We start from the raw sequence: 12,952 nt of genomic DNA, 5'->3' as shown, positions 1-12,952 counted from the left end.
GTTTTTGTAAAACAACAATTTGTAAAAGTTTTTTTCCTTTCTTTGTTTTAAATTGTTTTAAAGAATGACATAATTTTATAAACTTTAAAAATCAATTTATATAAAAAAATGGCACTTATGGAAAATTTCCATTAAAAAGGGAATTTAACAAAGAAATTCCGTAGGAAAACTGTGTCTAACGGCAACACTTTTTCTATAGAAAAACTGTGTCTAACGGCAACACTTTTTCTATAGAAAAACTGTGTCTAACGGCAACACTTTTTCTATAGAAAAACTGTGTCTAACGGCAACACTTTTTCTATAGAAAAACTGTGTCTAACGGCAACACTTTTTCTATAGAAAAACTGTGTCTAACGGCAACACTTTTTCTATAGAAAAACTGTGTCTAACGGCAACACTTTTTCTATAGAAAAACTGTGTCTAACGGCAACACTTTTTCTATAGAAAAACTGTGTCTAACGGCAACACTTTTTCTATAGAAAAACTGTGTCTAACGGCAACACTTTTTCTATAGAAAAACTGTGTCTAACGGCAACACTTTTTCTATAGAAAAACTGTGTCTAACGGCAACACTTTTTCTATAGAAAAACTGTGTCTAACGGCAACACTTTTTCTATAGAAAAACTGTGTCTAACGGCAACACTTTTTCTATAGAAAAACTGTGTCTAACGGCAACACTTTTTCTATAGAAAAACTGTGTCTAACGGCAACACTTTTTCTATAGAAAAACTGTGTCTAACGGCAACACTTTTTCTATAGAAAAACTGTGTCTAACGGCAACACTTTTTCTATAGAAAAACTGTGTCTAACGGTAACACTTTTTCTATAGAAAAACTGTGTCTAACGGCAACACTTTTTCTATAGAAAAACTGTGTCTAACGGCAACACTTTTACTATAGAAAAACTGTGCCTAACGGCAACACTTTTTCTATAGAAAAACTGTGTCTAACGGCAACACTTTTTCTATAGAAAAACTGTGTCTAACGGCAACACTTTTTCTATAGAAAAACTGTGTCTAACGGCAACACTTTTTCTATAGAAAAACTGTGTCTAACGGCAACACTTTTTCTATAGAATAACTGTGTCTAACGGCAACACTTTTTCTATAGAAAAACTGTGTCTAACGACAACACTTTTTCTATAGAATAACTGTGTCTAACGGCAACACTTTTTCTATAGAAAAACTGTGTCTAACGGCAACACTTTTTCTGTAGAAAAACTGTGCCTGAACAGTACACTTTTTTTATAGAAAAACTGTGCCTGAATAGGACACTTTTTCAATAGAAAAACTGTGCCTGAACAGGACACTTTTTCTATAGAAAAACTGTGCCTGAACAGAACACTTTTTCTATAGAAAAACTGTGCCTGAACAGGACACATTTTCTATAGAAAAACTGTGCCTGAAAAGGACACTTTTTCTATAGAAAAACTATACTGTAATTAAGACACGTTTTTATAGAAAAACTATTTCCAGTAGCGACACTTTTTCCTTAAAAGCATCTCTGTAATCTCTTTAAGAATCTCTCTTAACAGAATCATTTAAATAATTTTATTAAAAGCCATTTGGTGACCCACCTTAAATACTTTTTTTAATTAACAAGTGAAAAGCTTAATATATTAGTTGGTTTATCTATAAAAATAATGTTTCTAATCATAATTAGAATTAAATTCTATTTATACTTTAATCTCCCATCAACTTTGATCTTTTAGTTCATTTTGTTTTATTACATGCATGTTTCTTAAGTCTTTTGTTTTGTTTGGTTTCGTGGTTGTTATTGTGTGTGCTAAAAAAAAATTTATTAGATAATTAAAAACAAATTGTCATTAAACACACCCTTAATGTCAAAAATTTGCCAATAAAATCTTGAAAAAAAAAAAACAAAACAAATATAATTCTGTAAAGTCAATATGTCTTGAAATACACAAAACAATTCATTTCAACTTCAAACAACTCAACACACATCACAGCCCACCTGATATATATAATTAAATAAATGAACAAATAACAATGAATTACACATTGATTTGAAAGACATGTCCCAACAACTACGACAATGTAAACATTGTGAAAAAAATTGGAACTTTTATCGCAATTATATGACGACTATAATCTATAACAAACTGTGAAAAAATTGCGACGAAAAAACCAAAACTAAAGCAATTGAAAATTTTCGACAGTTGCCAAAAAAGTTGCGCGAAAAAAACGAATTAAAGACAAATCAATTGTTTTTTAAGCGTTTATGTATCAGTTTTTGTGTTTGGCTTTAAACTATCAACCATTTAAGCCTGTTTAGGGAGAATAAAATATTGAAAGTTTGTTGTTTGTATTTTATTGTTTTTTTTGGAGTTTTTGGTCATGAAACACCTACATTATTATTTAGAATTTAACAGATACCTTTTTATGTAATTTGTTGTATGGTTTATATGACTTGTTATTTTGACAGCCATCAATTTTAAGATTTTAGAACATTTTAAATCTTAGAAATGTAATGGGAGTTTCGGCTACAAACGAAAAACTTCCCACATAAATTTATACATATAATGGTAATAATATGTGTGTTTTAGTGATATTGGGCTTTTTGGACTCTTATATTGAATTGGTAAACTGATCTATAGTGCAGACTATAGACTGGTCTAGAGTGTGGACTATAGACTGATCTATACTGTAGACTAGAGACTGATCTATAAAGTAGACTATAGACTGATCTCTAGTGTAAACTATAGACTGATCTATAGTCTATACTATAGGCTGATTATAGTCCATACTATAGGCTGATTTATAGTCTATAAACTGACCAGCATTCTAGACTACGAGATGTTCTATTCCTTAGATTATAGACTGTTCTATAGTAAAGACTATAGGCTGAGCTATAGTCTAGAATATAGGCTGAACTATATTCTAAACTATGGATTGATCTATAGTCTAAACTATAGATCAGTCTATAGTCTGGACTATAGATCACTCTATAGCCTAGACTATAAAACAGTCTATAGCCTGGGCTATAGATCAGTCTATAGCCTTGACTATAGTTCAGGCTATAGCCTTGACTATAGTTCAGGCTATAGCCTTGACTAAAGACCAGTCTATAGCCTGGACTATAGACCAGTCTATAGCCTGTACTATAGACCAGTCTATAGTCTGGACTATAGATCAGTCTATAGTCTGAACTATAGATCAGTCTATAGTCTGAACTAGATCAGTCTACAGTCTAGAATATAGAACAGTCTATAGTCTGGACTATAGATCAGTCTATAGTCTGGACTACAGATCAGTCTATAGTCTGGACTACAGATCAGTCTGGACTACAGTCTGGACTATACATCAGTCTATAGTTTGGACTATAGATCAGTTTATAGTCTGGACTATAGATCAGTCTATAGTCAGGACTATAGATCAGTCTATAGTCTAGACTGTAGATCAGTCTAAAATCTGGACTATAGATCAGTCTATAGTCTGAACTATAGTTCAGTCTATAGCCTTGACTATAGTTCAGTCTATAGCTTTGACTATAGATCAGTCTATAGTCTAGACTATAGATCAGTCTATAGTCTAGACTATAGATCAGTCTATAGTCTGGACTATAGATCAGTCTATAGTCTGAACTACAGATCAGTCTATAGTCTGAACTACAGATCAGTCTATAGTCTGGACTATAGAACAGTCTATAGTCTGAACTATAGAACAGTCTATAGTCTGAACTATATAACAGTCTATAGTCTGGACTGTATATCAGTCTATAGTCTGGACTGTATATCAGTCTATAGTCTGGACTGTATATCAGTCTATAGTATGGAATATAGATCAGTCTATAGCCTGCACTGTAGATCAGTCTATAGTCTGGACTATAGAACAGTCTATAGCCTGGACTATAGACCAGTCTATAGTCTGGACTATATATCAGTCTACAGTCTGAACTATAAATCAGTCTACAGTCTGGACTATAGAACAGTATACAGTCTGGACTATAGAACAGTCTATAGTCTGGACTTTAGATCAGTCTGTAGTCTGGACTATAGATCAGTCTATAGTTTGGACTATATATCAGTCTATAGTCTGGACTGTATATCAGTCTATAGTTTGGACTACAGATCAGTCTATAGTCTGGACTATAGATCAGTCTATAGTCTGGACTATAGATCAGTCTATAGTCTGGACTATAGATCAGTCTATAGTCTGGACTATAGATCAGTCTATAGTCTGGACTATAGATCAGTCTATAGTCTGGACTATAGATCAGTCTATAGTCTCGACTATAGATCAGTCTATAGTCTCGACTATAGATCAGTCAATAGTCTGGACTATAGATCAGTCTATAGTCTGGACTATAGATCAGTCTATAGTCTATGGATCAGTCTGTAGTGTAAACTATATATTGTTCTATAGTCTTGTCTAGACTCGTCTATAATGTAGACTACAGACTTATCTATAGTGTAGACTATGGACTGATTTATATTGTAGACTATAGACTGATCTATAGTGTGGATTATAGACTGATCTTTAGTAAATACTACAGATTGAGTTATAGTTAGACTACAGAATGATCTAGAGTGTAGACTATAGATTGATTTATAGTAATGACTATAGACTGATCTGTAGTTAAACTGTAGACAGATATATAGTGTAGACTATAGACTGATCTATAGTGTAGTTAGACTGATGTATAGTCTAGACTGTAGACCGATCTATAGACTATATTATACAGTCTATAGTCTATGTTATAGACTGAATTATAGGCCAGAATATAGGCTGATCTAATTTATGGCCGTGAACATCTATCTGATCTACAGTAGAGTTGACTTTGCACCAGTAATCGAGAGCTATAAATGTAATACTTATATCTTCCTGTTTTTTGTTGTAATTGATCCCACATAAATATTTCTTCTACATAACCTACCTTTCACCCAAAAATGCTTTTAACTCGAATTTATGTTACAAAAGATTAGATCATACTTTCCCACACCATGCCTTCTGCAAGTGCACGAGTACAACAACAACAACAACAAAAATCTCTAAACAAGAGTAGTTTAAGTAAAACAAAATTTAAAGGCTGCTACCGTGTTTAAAACAATTTAGTACTCTCTCGTGTACACCTTTAATGTAAAATTAATTCGGTTGTTTCGGTTTCAGCTGATAACAGATCTGGTCTAATTTATGTTAAACTTTTAGGTTTTTTTTTTCGTTCTTCCGAATAACAACTATGGCTGTTTTCAGCTGTTATGGGTTACAGTTTCAATGTTTCAGCATGTGTTTATGTTGTCGAATTAATTTTTATTTTTATTTTTTTCGTTTTCTATAAAATGCTCTACATAATTTTTTTCTAAAGATTTTTAGCCTGTTTGTTAACTTTGTGGAAAAAAATGCAAAAAAAAAAGAGTTAAGAGCAGCCTCAAGGTAATCTGTTTCTATGGATTTTTTTTTCAATTTTATCAACAAGCTGCAGTTGATTTTTTTGTTTATTAGTGACCACAAAATGTTTAATGTTAGTTTTGCAAAAAAGAAAAAAATTACAAAAAAATTTAGATTTCTTTTAATGTTTTTTATGTGGTAGATAATTTATTACAACACTTAAAGAAACAACTTGCTGACATGTGATATGCGTTCGTTCGACTTTCACTGATGTTTACTGTGGTGTGTTTGGTTTCAGCTCTTAACTGCTGCTTAGATTTAAAATGCTAAAATAGTAGTTAGTTAAAGAGCTAACAAAATCTTATCAGATCTAGGGGAGAAATATACACAACATCTAACTATTTGTGGTTTTTATATCTTCTTGTTTTCTTTTTTTCCTTTCTGCTTTATTTTTGCACTAAGGAGTATTTTATGCTGGCTTGGGCGATATTTATTTTACAACTTCGTTTCTTTTTTTCAAGTTGTAAAATTTAATGGTCAATAAAAATTATAAATAAAGTAAAAAAATTAAAGCAAGAATGTTTGGTTTTTGTCAATTAAAGATTTTGAATTTCTTGTTTGTTTTTGGTGAAATCATAAGAGTTATTGGATTTTTTCTTTTATTAACTATAACATTAAAATTTCGAATAAGGATATAACAGACCAGTTTTGATATTTAATCACTTTCTAATTTATTTAGCGTCTAATAATAATAAATGAATATTAAAGTTCAATTAGACCTATCTATAGTTAAGACTAAACTATAGTCTACCATTGTTATGCTTATGAAAAGATCTATATTCAGGACTAAAGTCAGACTTATAGCCAAGATTATAAGCTGATCAAGTCAAAGCTATGATCAATACTCCACATTATAGACTGATCTATAGTTCTGGTTATAGACTGATTAATAGGCCAGATTACGGACTGATCTATAGTCCAGATTACGGACTAATCTATAGTCCAGACTATAGACTGATCTATAGTCCAGAATATAGACTCATCTATATTCCAGACTATAGACTGCTTTACAGTCCATAATATAGACTGGTCTGTAGTCCAGTCAGTAGAGTGATCTATACTCCAGACTATAGATTGATTTATACTCCAGACTATAGATCAATCTATAGTTTAGACTATAGACTCATCTATAGTCCAGCCTTTAGACGCATCTATAGTACAGACTATAGACTTATCTATAGTCCAGATTATAGACTCATCTATAGTCCAGACTATAGACTCATCTATAGTCCAGACTATAGACTCATCTATAGTCCAGACTATAGACTCATCAATAGTCCATACTATAGACTCATCTATAGTCCAGACTATAGACTTATCTATAGTCCAGACTATAGACTCATCTATAGTCCAGGCTATAGACTCATCTATAGTCCAAACTATAGACTTATCTTTAGTCCAGACTATAGACTCATCTATAGTCCAGACTATAGACTCATCTATTGTCCAGACTATAGACTCATCTATAGTCCAGACTATGGACTCATCTATAGTCCAAACTATATACTTATCTATAGTTCAGACTATAGACTCATCTATAGTCCAGACTATAGACTCATCTGTAGTCCAGACAATAGACTCATCTATAGTCCAGACTATAGACTCATCTATAGTCCAGACTATAGACTCATCTATAGTCCAGACTATAGACACATCTATAGTCCAGACTATAGACACATCTATAGTCCAGGCTATATACTCATCTATAGCCCAGACAATAGACTCATCTATAGTCCAGACTATATACTCATCTATAGTCCAGACTATAGACTCATCTGTAGTCCAGACTATAGACTCATCTATAGTTCAGACTATGGACTCATCTATAGTCCCGACATTAGATTTATCTATAGCCCAGTCCAGACTCATCCATATACGAGACCATAGACTCATCTATAGACAAGACTATAGACTCATCTATAGTCCACACTACAGACTCATCTTTAGTCCAGACTATGGATTCATATATAGACCAGACTATAGACTCATATATAAGTAGTCAAGATTGTAGACTCGTGTATAGTCCAGACTATAGACTCATCTTTAGTCCAGACTATAGACTCATCTATATTCCAGACTATAGACGCATCTATAGACTCATAGATAGTCCACACTATTGACTCAACTTTAGTCCTAATCTACATATATTACAGATTATAGACTCATCTATAGTCCAGACTATAGACTCATCTATAGTCCAGACTATAGACTCATCTACAGTCCAAACTACAGACTTATCTATAGTTCAGACTATAGACTCATCTATAGTCCAGTCTATAGACTCATCTGTAGTCCAGACTGTAGACTCATCTATAGTCCAGACTCATCTATAGTCCAGACTATATACTCATCTATAGTCCAGACTATAGATTCATCTGTAGTCCGGACTATAGACTCATCTATAGTCCAGACTATGGACTCATCTATAGTCCAGACTATGGACTCATCTATAGTCCCGACTTTAGACTTATCTATAGCCCAGACCAGACTCATCCATATACGAGACTATAGACTCATCTATAGACAAGACTATGGGCTGATCTATAGACTCATCTTTAGTCCACACTATAGACTCATCTTTAGTCCAGACTATGGATTCATCTATAGACCAGACTATAGACTCATATATAAGTAGTCAAGATTGTAGACTCGTGTATAGTCCAGACTATAGACTAATCTATAGACCAGACTATAGACTTATAGATAGTCCACACTATTGACTCATCTTTAGTCCTAATCTACATATATAACAGATTATAGGCTATTGAGACTATATACTGATCTATAGTTGAGATTAGAAACTTATTTATAATTTTTACTATAGGTTGATCTATAGATGAGATTACAAACTGATCTTTAGTTAGTTTAAAGACTGATCTTTGGCTCAGTTAATAGTCTGAGTCCAGTCTACAGTCTGATTTGTAGTATAGGCCATAGACTGATTTGTAGTACAGGTTATAGACCGATGTATAGTCGAGACTATAGACAAATTTGTTGCAAAGTAAATAGACTTATATATAATCCAGTCTTTAGACTGATCTATATGTAAAAAGAAAATCTTGTTTTTAAAGCTTTTATTATAAAATTTTATATTATAAACAGGAAATAATCACGAGCCCGTGTGATAGCTTATTATAAAGCCAGACTTAAATGTTTGACTAATTAATGAGCATTTGTAACAATACTCTATCAATGCCATTATCATAAAGATCTCAAATTAATAATTCCTTTAAAAAATCGTTAAATTATGTAAAGCTTCATAGAAAATCCTAATAATTTATAGCAGCGAAGACAACACAAACTATTTTAAAGCAAAACAAATTAATTTAATAATAAAAATAATTTAAATAAACATTATGATTTAATCATAACGTTTATTAGTTAATTTCTTAAATTAAATTTATTATAAACGGTTTAGAATTAATTTGAATTCATTAAAATTGTTTTTTTTTTAAGTTAACAATTCAGCACTTTACTTAAAAGACACGAAAAACTAAAAAATATTTAAAACAAATTTATTTTAACTACGCCCCATATTTTCAAAAACAAAAAATAAGAAACATAAAACTAGTTATTTTTTAACATTTGCCAAAAAAACCAAAAAAAAAAAATACTTTAACAACAAATTAAAGTAAATGTTAAAATATTCTAAGATCAGTATAACAAGAACAACAACAAAATGTTATAAATTTAACTAACAATCATCAATCAAATTAAAAGAAACTTAAACAGACACATTCCGTTCTTTATGTAGACACCCCAGATGATGGCGATGACTATGATGGAAACCTCAAAAAATTTGCTAAAAAAAATAATAATAATAAAAAAAAAAACTTTAACAACAACTACTCAAGTGGCAAACAAATGAACAAGAAAATAAATTAAATAGAAAAAAATTTAGAACAATAATAAAACTTTTTTGGTTAAAAATAGTTTTAACAATGTTCGTAGGAATCGTAAAATGTTTGCACAATTTTCTTAAAGCTTTAGCACGCCCTACAATTTGTTTATATGCTACAATGTTAATAAATATTAAAAACAAATTATTTTTCTTTACAAATTACTATAATGCAAATGGTATAGATCACCCAAACCGATGATCAATTGAACTTTAATATTTCATTAAAAAAATTATAAATTTAATGTCATATTTGAACAGATTTTAGAATAGTTTTCATATATAGGCTGATCTATAGTCAAGGCTATAGACTGATCTATAGTCAAGACTATAGCCTGATCTATAGTCAGGACTATAGACTGATCTATAGTCAAGAATATTGACTGATCTATATTCAAGACTATAGAATGATCTATAGTCAAGACTATTGACTGATCTGTAGTCTATAGTCAGGACCATAGACTCATCTATAGTCAAGACTATAGGCTGATATACACCCAAGACTATAGACTGAACTATTACCATAACTATAGACAGATCTATCTATAGTGAAGACTATAGACCAATCATAGTCAAGACTATAGACCAGCCTATAGTCAAGACTAAAAAGTGAACTATATTTAATACTATAGACTGATCTATAGTCAAGACTAAAAATTAAATATAGTCAAGACATTCGACTGATCAATTTTCAAGACTATAGACTGATTTATAGTTAAAACTGCAGTCTGGTTTATAGTCAGGACCGTAGACTATAGACAGATCTATAGCAAAGTTTAAAGACTGACCAATAATCAAGACTATAGGCTGATCCATAGTCAGGACTATAGACCGATCTATAGTCAATATTACAGACTGATCTCTAGTCAAAACCATAGACTTATCTATAGTAGAGACTATAGACTAATCTATAGTCAAGACTATAGACTGATTTATTGTCAAGACTATAGACTAGGGTGATCGATTATTCGACATTTTCCAAAAACCGGTTTTCGAATAGTTCGAATAGTTGACATTTAAAAAAAACCGGTTGATATTTTTCAAATTCAGAAAAAACCGGTTAACCGGTTTTTCATTATAATTAAAAAAAATATATTTTAATTTGAAAAACTTAATGTCTATGTTTAAATTTGATTAACAAAACATGGCCCGAAATGATTTTTAACAGTTTAAAAGATTATAACTTTAGATCTAGTCGTCTGATTTACATTATTTCTTTAATATAAAAAAATTAGGAAAAAAGTGGGACACTTCTGTTAAACATAAGGTACTATGTAATCCTAGCTTATTTTAAAAGCCCTGTTTAGGAAATTTGCATAGGCCGTAAATTAATTATTGTAATTGGAATATAATCTTAAGATTGCTAAATTTTATCAAACAGTTATCAATTTTACAAATAAATTTTTTTAATTAATTAGGAAAATCAAAAAAGTTTAACCAAAAGAGCTGTAGAAAATGTACTCTAGTTCCTCGACTCGAATATTTTTAAAATTTAGACGGGCTGTATTATTATTTACTTAAAAATTTCATTTAAATAATCTTTGAATACAAAGCAAATAAAAGTATTCGAAACCGGGTTTTAAAAAGTGAAAAAACCGGGTTATTCGATATTCGAAAAATCAACATTAAGAAAAAACCGACACTGGTAAAGCAGAAAAAACCGGTTTTAAAACCGGTTGAAAAATCGAGTCGATCACCCTACTATAGACTGATCTATAGTCAAGACTATAGACCGATCTATAGTCAAGACTATAGAATGATCTATAGTCCAGACTATAGACCGATCTATGGTCAAGACTATAGAATGATCTATAGTCCAGACTATAGACCGATCTATGGTCAAGACTATAGAATGATCTATAGTCAAGACTATAGACTGATCTATAGTCAAGACTATAGACTGATCTATTGATCATTTCTAGTTCAGTTCTAGTTCAGTTCTAGTTCAGTTCTAGTTCAGTTCTAGTTCAGTTCTAGTTCAGTTCTAGTTCAGTTCTAGTTCAGTTCTAGTTCAGTTCTAGTTCAGTTCTAGTTCAGTTCTAGTTCAGTTCTAGTTCAGTTCTAGTTCAATTCTGGTTCAGTTCTAGTTCAATTCTAGTTCAGTTCTAGTTCAGTTCTAGTTCAGTTCTAGTTCAGTTCTAGTTCAGTTCTAGTTCAGTTCTAGTTCAGTTCTAGTTCAGTTCTAGTTCAGTTCTAGTTCAGTTCTAGTTCAGTTCTAGTTCAGTTCTAGTTCAGTTCTAGTTCAGTTCTAGTTCAGTTCTAGTTCAGTTCTAGTTCAGTTCTAGTTCAGTTCTAGTTCAGTTCTAGTTCTAGTTCAGTTCTAGTTCAGTTCTAGTTCAGTTCTAGTTCAGTTCTAGTTCAGTTCTAGTTCAGTTCTAGTTCAGTTCTAGTTCAGTTCTAGTTCAGTTCTAGTTCAGTTCTAGTTCAGTTCTAGTTCAGTTCTAGTTCAGTTCTAGTTCAGTTCTAGTTCAGTTCTAGTTCAGTTCTAGTTCAGTTCTAGTTCAGTTCTAGTTCAGTTCTAGTTCAGTTCTAGTTCAGTTCTAGTTCAGTTCTAGTTCAGTTCTAGTTCAGCTCTAGTTCAGCTCTAGTTCAGCTCTAGTTCAGTTCTAGTCAAGACTATAGACTGATCTATAGTCAAGACTATAGATTGATCTATAGTCAAGACTATAGATTGATCTATAGTCAAGACTATAGATTGATCTATAGTCAAGACTATAGATTGATCTATAGTCAAGACTATCGATTGATCTATAGTCAAGACTATAGATTGATCTATAGTCAAGACTATAGATTGATCTATAGGCAAGACTATAGATTGATCTATAGGCAAGACTATAGATTGATCTATAATCATGACTATAGATTGATCTATAGGCAAGACTATAGATTGATCTATAATCAAGACTATAGATTGATCTATAATCAAGACTATAGACTGATCTATAGTCTATAGTCATCTCTCCTTAAAAAGAAGTTGAACATAAATAGCGAATTTGATCACTCTTTCGAAATGGTGTTTTAAAATTTTCAATAATTTCTTAATTCCCTCAATAATTTGCTCTCAATTTCTCAATGAAACGAACACTACACCAGAGTGTAAACGATGTATTTGTTTAAATATTTTACTGTTTATTTTTAGCTATAAGTATTTAGTTCTTTAACTACAACTACTTTTACAGTCATTTACATTTGACCAGCTGACTGACCAACATCAATATCATCATCATCATCATTATGTTCTTCAGCAGCAGCATCATCACCATCATCATTATCGTCGACTACAACAACATCGTTTAATAATAGAGGGTCTTTACAATGGGGCCATCAAAAACTCATATGCAATTCTATATAATTATAAAGAATTGAGGGGAGGAGGCCAAGAAAAACGTAGAACAACAAGAAAATAAAGCTTTTAAAATTAGCAAATTGTTTAATGATAATGGGAAACAGTTCTTCTTTTTTTTTGGATTTTTTGTTTAAGAATTTTTAAAATTGTTACGTTATATGGAAGTTAGGTGTACACGGAAAAAGTTATGGAATGTAAATTATAGTGAAATTTTTGTTTAATATTTGTTTATTGGTTTTAAAGTAAAAAAAGAACCAGATGATTTAGGATTTTTAAAGAATTTGTAACTAATATTTATAAA

At 31.3% G+C, this 12,952-nt stretch overlaps 1 protein-coding gene across 2 annotated transcripts in view; it reads left to right on the top strand.

Moving 5' to 3' along the window:
- Positions 1 to 12,952, top strand: part of LOC119607533 — a 166,505-nt gene that overhangs the window by 103,828 nt on the left and 49,725 nt on the right. The gene's annotated exons all lie outside the window — the stretch shown is intronic.

Source organism: Lucilia sericata, unplaced genomic scaffold (genome assembly GCF_015586225.1).
Source record: "Lucilia sericata isolate MDLA Ls3-8-SP2 unplaced genomic scaffold, ASM1558622v1 Contig000702F_arrow, whole genome shotgun sequence".
In the NCBI taxonomy this organism is placed as follows: Eukaryota; Metazoa; Arthropoda; class Insecta; order Diptera; family Calliphoridae; genus Lucilia; species Lucilia sericata.
This window is presented reverse-complemented; position numbering and strand designations above follow the sequence as displayed.